Source organism: Arachis stenosperma, chromosome 2 (assembly GCF_014773155.1).
Source record: "Arachis stenosperma cultivar V10309 chromosome 2, arast.V10309.gnm1.PFL2, whole genome shotgun sequence".
Lineage (NCBI taxonomy): Eukaryota > Viridiplantae > Streptophyta > Magnoliopsida > Fabales > Fabaceae > Arachis > Arachis stenosperma.
In genome coordinates this window covers 35,675,225-35,690,492 of record NC_080378.1, presented here as the reverse complement: position 1 = coordinate 35,690,492, position 15,268 = coordinate 35,675,225, and positions in this window count along the sequence as shown.

The window sequence follows — 15,268 nt, the reverse complement described above, 5'->3', positions numbered from 1 at the left end:
AGTCCAATAGTTTATAAAAAAATAACGGCTACCCTAATTTACTGGAGGGTGTCACGGTTTACGTGGAGGTCGGCTATAAAACTGCAATAACCAGTAGCAATAACCAGTAGCAGATCCTTCATCTCGTGTGGAGAGAGAATTTGGTTAGAGAAAAAAAATTCTTGAGGGAGGAAGGAAGAAGGAGGAGGCTGTGAGAGGATTTGGGTTTTTGGGAAAGACCATATTTAAGTGAGACCATGCACGGATTACAACCGCTTGTACTAATTCAACAACTCATTAATGAAAAGGTTAGTTTATTTTTTTTTTTTTAGTATTAGAGTTTAGAATATAAAATTTAGTATTTAGGATATAGGAATTAGAATATAGAGTTTGAAATTTATAGTTTAGTATTTAAAATTTGAAATTTATAGGAATTAGAAATTCCTACACCTTCTAACGGTTTCTTTTTAACTCATTTTTTTTTATGTAATCTGCATTACTCTATAACAAATTACATTTAATTTAAAAACCACTATACCCTATAACAATATACGTAGATATAAAAAAATTATAAATACATCTGCTATGTAAAAAAAGTCATAATTTAATAAATTTAAAATTCAATCAATTTATTTAAGTAATTTACTTTATATATATATATATATATATATATATATATATATATATATATATATATATATATATATATATATATATATATATATATATATAAAGTGATTGCATTACAATTTAAATGTAAAAAATCCTTTTCAAATTTGATGGATTTATGGGCCTTTATAATTAACATTTGAAAGAACATCCATTACTTGCATAACGTGCATATTATGTGCACTTAATTAGTCATTAAACTTTATGCTTTAACAACAAATTTTAGTTGCTTAATTGATTAGTTTACTTTTTTATTTTAAAAAACTTGATTCTTTCATTATTGACCAGAAATTTTTATGATGCGTTTGATTTGTTTTTTTATTTTCTATTTTTTATTTTCATTTCAGTATTTTTATTTTTTAAATTTTACAAAAAAAAGTAAAAATAAAAAATAAAGTAAAAAACAGAATTTTATTTTTTTTACTGTTTCCTTCACATAAAAAACAAAAAATACTAAAAATAAAAATAAAATATAAAAACACAAACTAAAAACACCCTTATAATTATTGAAGTCCAATTAGTCAAGACCATTAGATGATGATGATTATGTTAGTCGTTAACCAGCAAAGGTTTTGAATTCATATTTTTAAGAATACAATTTTTTTTTTGTTTGAACACTTTCTAGTATAAAAATTATTAGACTTAACTCAATATTTATTTGCAAATTAAAGGTATTTATAATTAAAGACTTAATTATATTTTTGACCGTATATATTTTGAAAGAAATATTCTATTAATTTTAATATTTTTTATATAAAAAAGACTTAATTACAAAATTAAAAATATTATAAGAATTTAATTTAAAAAAACATATAAAAATTTAATTTAAAATTTGGTAAAACTATAAAAACAACAAAATTATTAAACCTTTTATGAATGAAAACTTTTTTTGCTTGAACACTTCTATTTTTTTTATATAGGGAACTTCCCTCAGGCTAGGCCAAACTAATGAAGTTATTAACAATAAAATCTTGATGGCTGGTTCAATTGAAAAAAAAAAGAAAAAAAAAAGAAAGCTTTATGGAAAGTTTTCTTATTTCCCTCTTCAATCTGACTCTTTTTCCCAAAACTTGATTCTCAATGATGGGTCTAAACTTTATTCCATCAGTGTCCAACAGAAAACAAACAAAAGTGAAAGTATGTGATCAGTGAACACCATTTTTATCCTCACCCCTTTCTTTCTGTGATATTTTTTTTAGAGTTCTTTCTGTAAAGAAGGAAAAGTTAAAAAGTTTTTTGGAATAATTAACCACCCACTATAACTTTCTAATAATAATTAAAAGAAAATGCGATGTCAAAGACAAAAGAAACAGAGCAATGCAAAAAAATAAAATTGAAAAAAAAAAGTAGAAAGAAGATTACAAAATGTCATTCACCTTTGGAAAGGAAGAAAAAAAAGCTCAAAGGAAAAAAGAGAAAAGAGAAAGGGAGAGAGAGAGCTGAGTTTCATTTGTAAGATGTAAAAATTATGGTAAATTTTGGTTTGAAACCTTAATTTTTTTTAAAGTATTATTTTGCTCCTAACATTTATATTTTAAGTTAGTCTTTAATATTTTTAAAATTTTATATTTGTTTCAAAAAATGTTAATCAAATTTATTATTATTCTATTATTCAATTTGACACGAATAATTAATAAAATAAATAAAATAGACATTAATAATATTATTAATTAAGTCATATATATTTTTTTATCTCCATGTATGTATTAGAAAATTAAAACATAATCAAAACCTCCTTCTTAGAACACTTTCTCTTCTCTTTTTTTTTGGGTAAAAAATCGAAAATCTTAATAATCAATCAATGTTTTAAAATAAAAGAAAAAACTTTTGCATTAGAGATAAGATTATTGGCTCATCAATATTTTAATTGTTTGTATCAAATTTAATGATGAAATAAGATTAAACTCATTCGAAACTTTATTCAAAATATTAAAAATAAAATTAAAATTTAATTCAAATATTAATGATTAAAATAGTATTTTATTTTGTTTTATTTTTTCGAATAGAAACTTGTGGTCACTATATCCTTTATGCTGCGTTTGTTTTGTGTATTCTTTAATACATAGACACAGAGACATAGACATTGAAGACACATACACAACAAGACACAAATTTTTTAAACTTGTTTGGTATACAAATATAAATCAGAAGACACAAAGCACAATCTTGTTAAATTTCAATATTACCCTTATTGCAAACTGATATCAGTATCACCGCTACACAACCACTATCTCAACCAAACTACCACCATTAACAATCAGCCACCATCTCAACAAAAAATAACTACAAATAACAATCTAAAACTAAATAACAAATTTAATCTAACAAATATCAACAAAAAAAAATCAATCTAACAAAATTATTTTAACAAAATTTAACAAAAATTCAAACAAATAAAAAATTAAATTATACAAAAAATAGTGCCAAAAGGGAGAATAGATCTGGAACATGGTAATAGATCTAGAAACACAATGCGCAAAAGAACGGATAACGGATCTGAAAAGATGGTGAAAGACGAGCATCAACGAGAGGTGAAGCAGAGGCAACAACAGTAAAAAGTGACTGTGGCAGCGACAAAAAAAAGTGAGGGAGGAGAAAAGGGAGGAAGGGATAGGGTGGTAGCGGTGGTCTGGGTGGAAGAATGGGAGGAGAGACGGTGGTCTGGGTGGAAGAGAGGCGGTGGAAGGAAAGAAGGAAGAGAGGCTGCAGTGATTTGGGTGGAAGGAAACGAGAAAGAGATACGGTGGCAGACTAGTGGTACGATAGGAGGAGAGGCGATGGTGGTTGGAGTGACAAGAAGAGAAGATGAGAGGTTAAACTCTCTGTATTTTGAAAGTGGAAGAGAAAATGGATGAAAGGAGACTGAGGAAGGAGAAGAATTTGAAGGGTAATTATGAAAATTAAGTGTTAAAAATAGTGTGTCTATGTCTCAAGTTTAGTGTTCCACCCCTCCCTGCTATACACAAATTTTGTGTCTTTGTGTGCCTTTGTGTCTTCCCGTGTCTATCAGAATTTTGTGTCTTACTAACCAAACGAAGAACGCGTGCTTCCGTGTCTATGTCTTGGGAAGACACACCCACTAACCAAACGCACGCTTATTGAGAACATTCATGATTACTAATAGTAATCCCAGCAAAGCATCATGGTTGACTGCAGATTAATAAAAGCTAATTTAATCAGTGCAAATTATGTGTCCTTGTTGCAATTACCTAAGTATAACAGTCACTGAAAATGATTATGAATTTATGATCATAACATATGCTTATTTTCAATTTCAAAAGGGCCCCAATTATGTAAATAGAAAGTTTAGATGTTATCAACCGAGGAGTATTATTGGACTATTGGCAGCTTCAAATAATAATTATCAGTGAATAATTGAATAAGATATTTTGTTTAATTTAATAATGTGTAATTAAATTTTAGTGTAAAAAAGAAAAAATCGCTATTGGATTAAAAGTTCATAATAGATTATGTTTATAAATTTTTATATAAATCTGTTAGATTTAATATATTTTTTAGGAAAAAATTTACTCTTTTTTTTGACAGATATTTAAATAATAATTTTTTTATTTATAAAATGTACATTTTTTTCTTATAATTTTTAAAAAATTTTCTTGTTAATCTATTTTAAAATTTGTGTTAACTAATGTTAATTTTATTCATTTTTTTAAAAAAATTATGTTTTTTATCATTAAATTTTGTTTACTAAAATATCCTTTAATAAATTATTTTTTATTAATTAAATTATATTTTTATCAAAATATTTTTAAAAAATTTAAAATTTAAATTATTTTTTCTAAGATACTCTTCAATAATTTTTTAATTATTAAATTATTATTTTACCAAAAAATTTTTTAACAATTATTTTTATATTTTATTATTAATTTTTTGATATCTATATATATATATTATTTTAACATTAAATAAAAAAATCTTACCACTGTTAATATGTATATCAATTAATATATATTTATATCGAAAAATAATCTTATCAAGATTTTTTTATTTAATGTTAAAATAATATATATTGATATCAGAAAATTAATAGTAAAATATAACTATAATTGTTAACGAAAATCTTTATAAAATCACAATTTAATTATTAAAAAATAATTGAAGGAATCTTAGAAAAAAATAATTTAATTATTAAAATTTTTTAAAAATATTTTGGTTAAAATAAAATTTAATAAAAAATAATTTAATAAAGGATATTTTGGTAAGAAAAATTTAATGACAAAAAAATAAAATTTTTGTTAAATTTTTTGTAAAAACAATTTATTTTTTCTTGAAAAATGAATAAAGTTAACATTAGTTAACACAAAAAATTTAAAATGGATTAAAGAGGAGGCTTTTTAAAAGTTATAAGGAAAGGGAACGTATATTTTATAGAGGGAAGGAGAGTGTCATTTTAGAATCTCTCAAAAGAGAAAAGTGGAATTTTTTATTTTTTAATGTATAAAAATTAACCATAATATGAATGTTTAAAATGTTATGAATATGACTTGTTCGATTATGTTTCTGTTGATATTCAATTCTCACAAAATTTAGTATACATAATTTTTATAACAAGTTGCTGTAATTTAACAATATAATCGATAAATAAATTTCATAAGAACACAAGATCGGTGACAAAACAGCTTAACCAATCTAAATACCTTAACCAAATGTTATGTTCTTTAAGAGATATGTTTCCTTAAATTCAAATTTATGTTCACTTACTATTGTATCGAACGTTTGTTGGTTAATGTGTGTCAAGTTATATACATGAGACATGTTTAAACAGTTTTGTACTTATTAATATTACAATTTCATACAAGTCAAAATTTATTTACATATAAAGGTAAGATGTTCAAAAATTGAACTCAATAATTATTTTCTTGTTCCTAGCCGTTCATTGCAACCCTACCTTTGTGTTTTGATATTGACTAAACATTAAACAAAGGAATCACATACATCATGCATGCAGAGGAATTTTATTTCAACTTGCATGCATGTTAGTATGTTACAACTTGTAGGGCATCAATTAGACAAATGGATAGAACAATAACATATATAAGGTACAAAGAATTATTTCCTTCAGTTCCCCACCATAGATGGCTTAATTTCCCAAAAGCGACATCACCCATCCCTTATTCCCTTCTTTCTATATAGTACGTTGTACTTTTTTGCTTTAAAATTGCATATAAACTAGTAAGAAAATAGGGAATTAATTTCTAATTAGTTAATATTAATTAATTTTTTATTTATATACTTTTTTTTAAGTTAAAGGATTTGAAATATAGAATTGAAAATTTAGGAATAATTACTATTTTGGTTTCTAAGGTTTAGAATCAAAATTAAATTCGTCTCCAACGTTAGTTTGGATTTAAAATCGTCCCTAACATTTCATCTGGTATTGAAATCGTCCTTTTGACTTTTTAGGAACAAAAATACCCTCCACCACCACCATCTTTATCACTACCACCACCTCCCTTATTCCCACCAAATACCAATAATCATATTCAAGAACACAATATTTAACACCAACAATAATCCATTATTCAAATTTAGAAATAACAACATCAAATTCAACAACAAAATCAATACACAACAACAATAAAATTAGAAAATACCAAATTAGAGACAAATTTGATTTTGACCCTAAACTTTAGGAGACCAAAACAGTACTTATCCCTAAAATTTAAGATTTAAAGTTTACAATTTAAAATTTAATATTTGAATATAGAATTAAAAATTAATTAAAAAAATTAGTAGAAATCGGTTGAAAAAGATTAATTTCGTAGTTAAATGAATTCTTATTGAAATGGTAATAAAAAATTTACATCACTGACAAAAACAAATAAAAAAGGTACAAACAACAAATAAGTTATCAAAAATTTTAAAATACGACAAAATAAATAAATAATATCTTTTATAAATAGCAAATAAATTTTGGATTTGACAAGCAACTTGTGTATTTGATCCGATTTTTGTAAAAACATTTAATTTGGATAAGTATTTATAAAATGTATAAAAAAATTAGAATAAATTTAATTACTAAATTTCTTTTTTCTTTTTTTTTTAAAGTTTTCAGTTATTCACATAAACTGATAAATATTAAATGAATATAAAAATCCCAAATTTTAACCATGTAAAAGAATATCTTTTTTTTAAGGTGAAGATTCACACATAGTTGTTGACTTCATGTGAAATTAATAATTGAAATTTTTAAATAATAATTTAATCAAATATGTTAAATAATCTTACGATTTTTAACTAGCAACGTTATATGAAGACAACTACCAGTACAATAAATAAAGATTTTCATAACGACCAAAAATTATTGCCATAGATCGAAAAACCATTACTAAAACTTTAGGCAATACTTTGACAATAATTTTTGACTTGTTGTATATGGCTATTACCAATGCTAATAGGCAACGATTTTTTTATCTAAGGCAATGTTAACAAAAAAACCATTGCTCTTGTTACCTTAATTGTAGCACCTTACCATTCATATTCTTAAGCTCGAATCCTAAGTCAATGATAATAAGGTGATACGACTTAAGATAGAGTTGTAATATATATATATATATATATATATATATATATATATATATATATATATATATATATTTAAAAAATTACGAGTGCAAATACACTCGTATCAAAAATATAATGCGTTTGAAAAAGCGGGATAAGATAAAAACTTAAAGGAGGAATAGAGTAAAGACAGAATATATATATATATATATATATATATATATATATATATATATATATATATATAAAACTATATATATCATAGCCACTGGTTACGACCTGTGAAGTTTAGGTTGGCTAGGGTTACAACAACAAAAATAGTTGATAACCGCTCCTATCTCTCTCAAATATACATCAAAGCCTCTATAGGTAAGGTTTCAATAGAAAATATATACATATACATCATTAAAGTTTTTCAAAATAAGGGGAAGAGAAATCTAAACAAAATACAATACAAAATTCAAAAGAACTTTGTTGTCTTCCAGATGAACTCCAACTCACCGTGAAACACCAGGACCTGCATCTAAAAAATAAAGAATATATACGGAATGAGAACCTCCAATCCATGGGTTTCCAGTACAGTAAAAATACCAAATATATACAGTATAAGGTAACAGGAACTCTCTAAACAATCTTAAGATTCCACACAATAATCTTTCCATCCTAGGTTCTCACTAATCCATGATTAGGCAAGTATCATAGAAAATTCTAATCTAATTCACTTTTCTCGTAGTTTTCACAACTCTCTAAACTCCAAACAGAACAACTCTCAGCGTCAACTGACACCAGTATGAGGGACCTCTAAGATATTCAAACACAAACAAGACAAACAAATAATATACAGGTAAATTCAAGTAAAACAATTAGTACATAGTCACTTAATATGCACAATTAAACAAGCCATGACAAGTAACAAACCCAAACAAATAAAATAAATACAAATGATGCATGCCTGTCCTATGGCGAATGAGCTCATCTGTCAATTATGCAGCCAAACTCAATCCAGAGCCAAGGCATGGAACAGTAGCCCCCCAAATGTTGCACACTTAGTTGTAACCGCATCATCACATTTTTGCGGTCTTGAGGTAGTATTTGTTCTTTGGGAGTTCGATTGGAGACAAACGGTTTTTAGAAGCTCCTTATCGTGGGAGACGTGCTTGCAGTTTTTGAGGCATCACGTCTGTTCGATGGGAGGGGCATTTATTATCATGGGAGCTGAGTTTATCATATTGCCCTTCCAATCCCTTCAGTTCGCACTTTTTGGGGTGCCTTCATTTAAACTTTGTTTTCAGTTTTGCTTTCCTCAATCTTCTAATTCTAATTCTTCTTCTTCGCAAATTTAGTCACCTTCTTCGTATCTCTTTTCTCCATTTCCATTAGTTTCTTTCTCTGCTTCAGGCTCTGATTGGCTTTCTAGGACAATTTTCGCTCCCTTTCATTCACTCGCCACCATTACTATCCATGTAAGTCGTTATTTGCTCTGCCATATGTAAGCTTTTCCTTGTTTGCTATCTATTTTGTTGCATTGGCTTTGGTGGTTAGTCACCACTGTGGCGGTGGCATCGAGTGGTTTAGCAAGGGTGCCACTACATTTTTGGCCTGGTGTTCAGACCATATTTCTTTGTTTATTTCCTTTTGTCTTTTGCGCCTTCGTGATTCGGTTGAAATTTGTAGGTTCATGGTGGCGGTGGTGCTCCTATTTGTTGGTGTGGTGCAGAGGAGCACTGAGCTGTGAGGACTTATTTTTTCGGTGGAGGTGTGCCCCGAACATATTTTTGGTGCAATACGGAAGTGGTGGGGGCCCCTCGCATCTCACCAAGGGAGACCTTCAAGAGATTCGGAATGTCAGAGCGATCTGTGGCGGGGGCATAGCGGAGGAACAATATGTGCTCTCCTTTCCCGAGCCCCACAAATGGGTCTACTACATCGACTCGGATGCTCCTCGGGTCCCCAATTGGATGTGGGTTTACAAACCCATGTTTGACATTATTGGAGTTCGCTTCCCATTTTCCGACTTTGTCATTGGGCCCCTGAATCGGTGTAACATTGCCCTGTCATAGCTTCATCCTAATAACTTGGCCACTATTAGATGCTTCAAGCTCATGTGTGAATACTTGGAGATCCCTGCCGTGGTAGAGGTCTTCTTGTTCTTTTTACTTTTGATTGTGCCTCATCAGATGGACAAATTAAAGAAATGGTACATGTCCTTCCGGGCCGTCCAAGGCTAGAAGATTATTCGCCTCTTCGAGGACTTGTTTCACGGTTCAAAGAGTAATATTTTAAGGTACGGCAGGCTGAGGGTCACCACCCCCTTTGGTTGACCTTGGAAAGGGAGCGTAGGTTCCTTACCTACTGGAAGTATGAAGCTACTATCGACTACATTGTGAAGGTGACATACAAGGGATTGAGTCAGGATAACAAGAATGTCGTTGAGGTGTTGACGGCTATATTCGGGAGAATGTCATTAAACCCTCGGCACGTGACGAGTGATTGGGATGCAGGTAGTCAATATGTGGGTAGGTGTCTTGATATTTTTCATTGTCTTTTATATTTGTTTTTTTATTTTTGTATTTGTTGGCCTCGCGATATTTCCTTTTGCAGTTGATATGGCCGGTGGTCTCACCACTATGGAAAATTTGATGGCAATTTTCCTCATTGAGGACGAAGACGAGGAGTAGCTCTAAGCCGAGGATGCCGTTGACTTAGCCGCTACCTCAGGGGTCGATGTTGGGGGCCCTCATGAGGCGGCTGAGGTTTGGCCCAAAGATGACATTCAAGAGATTGTGCCTCTATCTCCTCGGAAGAAGAGGAATACTGCTTCCAAAGAGAAGGGAAAAGGGACCATGGTTCTTTCCGTGATGGAGAAGTTCTTCGGTGCTCCCACCTTTATCGATGAGTAGCTGCTACCGGGGACCGAGGAGTTCTTTGTCGATAGCAAATTGGAGGCATAAGCAAAGTGGGTTTATCGTTTTTTGCTTTGCTCTACCATCGTGGTACGCAAGATGGAGACATATCTTAGACAGTCTCACGTCTTGGATAGCAAGCTTCACCAAGCCCAAGTGGACTTGGTAATGGCTCGTCAAGCGAAGGAGTCGACCAAAGAGGCCAAGGTCAAGGTAGAGAAGTTGGGTCATGAGGCTGCTAGCGAGGTTCAGCGCCTCAAGGATCTGGAGACCTTGCTAAGATCAGAGGCTACAAAGGCGGAGAGTCGTACAGTGGAGGCTGAGAAGAAGATGAAAGCTACCAAGGCTTTAGCGGATACCTAGAGGAAGAGGAACAAAGAGGTTGTTCAAAATGAGAAGGAGGACGTCTCTACCACAGAGGAATCCCTAAAGTTGCAGATAGCTCTTCTAGCCCCCCGACTTTGATGTTTCTTGGATTGGCGCTTTTAAGACAATTCACGACGGCTAGATTATGGACCTCAACGTTGAGTAGAGGGCGTATCGGCTTCCTGTCTCTTTGTTTTTTATATTTTCTATGTATTGAACTTTTTTGTACTTTGTATTTATGCTCGAAGGGCTTACTTGAGTTGAGATCGTGTTGTTTGGTACTCCTTTGTAAATGCCGTTTTGTCTTTGGATATCCGCTTGGGTGGCTTTTTGGCTTCTAGGTTGATCAGACCTGTTGCGCCATTTTTACTACTTAATTATATTATAACGCTTTTTAAAGCATAGAACACTGGAATCCATCGTTGTAGGTTTCAGTACTTGTAAGAACTAAAAGGGAATCTCTTTTAAATTACTTTATTACTTGTGCCTTGTTAAACCTTCCTTTAGGTCCCTTTCGGGCCGAGAGGTGAGGAAAGAGTACTCGCCACGAAACAAATTAATGAAGAAAAAATGTAAAGTTCAAAATAGAGGATCAAACTTTCACAATTTGGACTTCTTATGAGTGAACCTTTTGAGGTTGATAACGTTCCAGGTCCTAGAGATGGTCGCACTGTCAAGTCATTCCAACTGATATGCTCCCTTACCGTATGCTTCCTAGATATGATAAGATCCTTCCCACTTTACTGCCAACTTGCCTTCTTCGAATTCTGGGTTCCTACATCATTTCGTTGTAGGACTAAATCTCCCACCTCAAAGACCTTTTTGATGAGCCCCGGTTATACCTGAGGGCCAACCGTTGCTTAAAGGCTATTTTCACTCAGGTGGGCTAAGGCTTGGACCTTGTCTGATAGGTCTAGCTCTACTTCTCAATCAATTACTTCGAAGAGGAATTTGGGACTGGTCTCCCTGATCTCTACTAGGATCATGGGCTCCATACTGTAAGTTAGTCAAAAGGGGGATTCCCCTATTGTCGACTATAGAGAGGTACAGTAGGACCAGAGGACCGAGCTGAGTTCTTCTGGGTAGTCACCCTTCTTTTGTTCTAGCCTTTTCTTAATACCCTTTAGGATTACCTTGTTGGCGGCCTCTACCTGGCCATTGGCTTGAGGGTGTTCAACAGAGGAGAAGCGGTGTTGAATCCCTAACCCCTCGAGAAGACCGCAAAATTTTTTGCCGGTGATCTGGGTGCCATTGTCAGAGATGACAACTTCCGGGATCCCCAAACGGTTAACCACTTGCTTCCAAAAGAAATTTCCACATCGGGTTGTTGTTATTGTAGTCAGGTTCTCTTCCTTGATCCACTTGGTAAAGTAATCAACGGCTACTATGAGATATTTGAGCTAACCTGGTGCGATTGGGAAGGGTCCTATGAGGTCGATCCCCGTGTGGCGAAAGGTTGGGAGGTCGTGATGTGTGATAACTCCTCGGTGAGGGCCTTGTGAAATTTGCCATACTCTTTACACTTAACACATGATCTAACAAGCTTCATCACCTCTTGGGTTATCGTGGGCCAATAGTATCCAGCCATTATGACTTTTTGAGCTAGCGCCTTCCCCCCATGTGATGGTCATAGCATCCCTTGTGATTTTCCCTCAGCACATAGTCCATCTATTTGAGGCATAGGCATTTCAAGAGGGGCTGGGAAGCTCCTCTTCGATATAAAGTCCCCTGGATTATCGTGTATTTGACGGCTTCTCTTTTCACCAATTTCTATTCTGCCGCATTATCGGGAAGCTTTCCTTCCTCTAAGTATTGTGGGATGGGCGTGGTCTGGTCGGTGTCCTTTACCGCACCCACCACCAATGTTACCGATGGTTCTCTGACGACCTCGTGGATGAGGGAGTGATTTCCTTCTGTGGTCTTAGTGATGGTCAACTTTGATAGAAGGTCTGCCCTAGCGTTTCTTTCTTGGGGAACATGTTGGACTATCACCTTTCCAAAGCTGGAACACAATTCTCTAGCTTTTTCCAAGTACTTCTAAAAGAGTAGATCCCAGGCTTGGTAGGTGCCGTTGATTTGTGACATGACCACTTGGGAATCACTTCAGACGATCAAACATTTGACAATTAGTTCTCTGGTTAATGAGAGCCAATTCAGATGGCTTCGTACTCAGCTGGATTGTTTGACACTAGAATTTGTATTTTATAAATTGCTCGTACAAGAGCTCGTCCGGGTTTCCAAAATCACCCCACCCTGCCTGAGTCATTATTGGAGGCTTCGTTTACATGGAGTTCTCACTGTTGGGTTGGAAGGTCGGCATTGGGGCTGGCCATCTCAGCCAAGAAGCCAGCCATGGCCTGGGCTTTGATAGCATGCCTCGATTGGTAGGTGATATCAAACTATGATAGCTCTATCGACCACGTCATCATTCTACCCACTAGGTCGGGTTTTTGTAGCACTTGCCTGATGGGTTGTTGATCCCGACCATGACTAGGTGGTTTTGGAAGTATTGTCTAAACTGCCAAGATGAGACGAGTAAGGAAAAAGCTAATTTTTCCAATTATGAGTATTGGTTTTCTGCGTTATGGAAAACCTTACTGATGAAGTATACCAGGAGTTGCCAGCACCCAGCTTTCTTTATGACCATTGCTCCTATGGTTTCATTTGAGATCGCTAGGTATAGGCATAATGGCTCTCCGACTTGTGGTTTTGACAACACTGGTGGCTTCGATAAGAGTTGGAAAGTGATCCCCTTTTCATCAAGTTGAAGAAGGGGAAAGCCCTTTGCGCCGAGGCCTCGAGAAATCTTGAAAGGGCCACAAATTTTCCTGATAGTCTTTGAAAGTCTTTGACAGACCCTATGCTAGCCATCTAGATAATTGTGTCACATTTCTCTAGGTTGGCTTCAACCCCTCCCTAGGTTAGCATAAACCCGAGGAACTTACCCGCTTCCAATGTGAAGGTGCACTTTGCCGGGTTCAGGCACATCTTGTGTTCATAGAGTGATCTGAAGATCCGACGAAGGTCATCTAGCAGTGTTCCCGATTGTAAATCCTGTGTAATTAATAAATAATTAGTAAATAAATTAATTATTAAACAAAGAGGTTATGAAATTAAATTATATTAATCCAAAGAGGTAAAAATATTAAAAATATAAATTTTGGCACTAGTTTTAAAGGTCTTGGCCTAAAATTGGGCCAAACGTACCAAATCGGTTGAACTGAGCCCACATTGGACCCAAGGCCCAACCCAACACCACTTTAATGAAGAGCTTCGGCTCTTATTCCCTCTCTCATAAGGGAACACGCTGGAAATCAAAATGGGGAGAAGAAGAAAGCTTCAAAACCCTTGTCTCAATTTCAAATCCGCACAACTTTCAATTTGGAGCTCTGATCGCCACACCGTTTGTGGCCATGCAACCACCCTGCCAAGATCTACAAAACCCACTAAATAATTTGGTAAGAAAGTCTCAATCTCACACTCAGTCTTTCCTTCACCCAATTTTGAAATTTGACATTTTGGTATTGGAATTTGTGAATTGTTTTGGTGTTTATGATCAAACTAGCTTGAGGAAAACGTTGAATTTTGTTAAATTGATGAATGGGTGAGGTAAGAACCCTCAAACCCCCTATAAATTGTGTGTTAGTAAGCTTTGATATTGATTATAGTGATATGTTGTGGAAATAGATTGATTTATGTTGATTTGGAGTTCATTGATGATGTTGGGATCGTGATTTTGGATCTTGGTGACTGGGTTCTTGTTTGGAGAGCATTTGGTGCTTAGAATGTTGGTGCAATAGTGGCACTTGTGGCATTTAGGGCTTAAGAAGAAATCGACCAAGATATGATTTTTGTTTTTCATAGATAATATATAGTCACATGAAAACGTAGGTTAGATGACCACAAGATATGTTGAAGCATGTATGTATGTTAATGGTTAGTAATCTTAATGAAAATATTGAGTTATCTTGAAATGGGTTGATGGATGATAATTTTGATGATGATTGATGAGAATAATGAATGTGAGTTGTGAATATTGATGAATTGATGAATTGTGTGTTGTATGTTGTGTAGATTCAGAATTGCCAGGAATAAAATTGCCTAAATTGAGGTTTGGTAGGTTGTAAAAGATATGAAAATGATATGGAGCTGTTTTGTGTGTATTTAGTGTTATTTTGAGGTGTGAAACTTTGGTTTTGAAATGAAAGTTTGGTAAAAATAGAGGTTTGTATTTCTTTGTAAAACTTGACTTTTGGCCCAAACGGCTACCGAACCCACATTTTTTGTCAAACTTATTTCAAATGAAAATTGGGTCCATGAAGTTTACGCCGTTTGAAGAATGGACAAAAAATTATTTCCAACGAAAAAGTTATACGCGTCAGAAGTTTGGTGTGCAAAACTGAATTCTGCAGGACTTAATAGTTTTTTAGCATTTATAGAGGGCATGCGTACGCAAACACACACACGACGCAGACTTTGGGCTCTGTCCAAACGTCCTGCGTACGTGGGTGTAAACCCCGTAGAATTAGTGAATAATTAATTTTTATTAAAAGAAATTAGAAATATGAATTTTATAGTTTAGTAAGATAGAGCTAATTAAAATAAGAATTTTGACACTAATTTTAAAGAATTTGGCTCAAGATTAGGCCAAACAGACTGAACGGTTGAACCGAGCCCAAGGCCCAAGTACATAAGCCGCACTTTAGCCTTTTCTTCCCCAAATGATGAGAATCACGCTGAAGGGGCTGAACATGTAAAGAACACACCAAACCTTCACTTAGATATTCAATCCAACGTAACTTTTGATCCGAAGCACTGATCGCCGTACC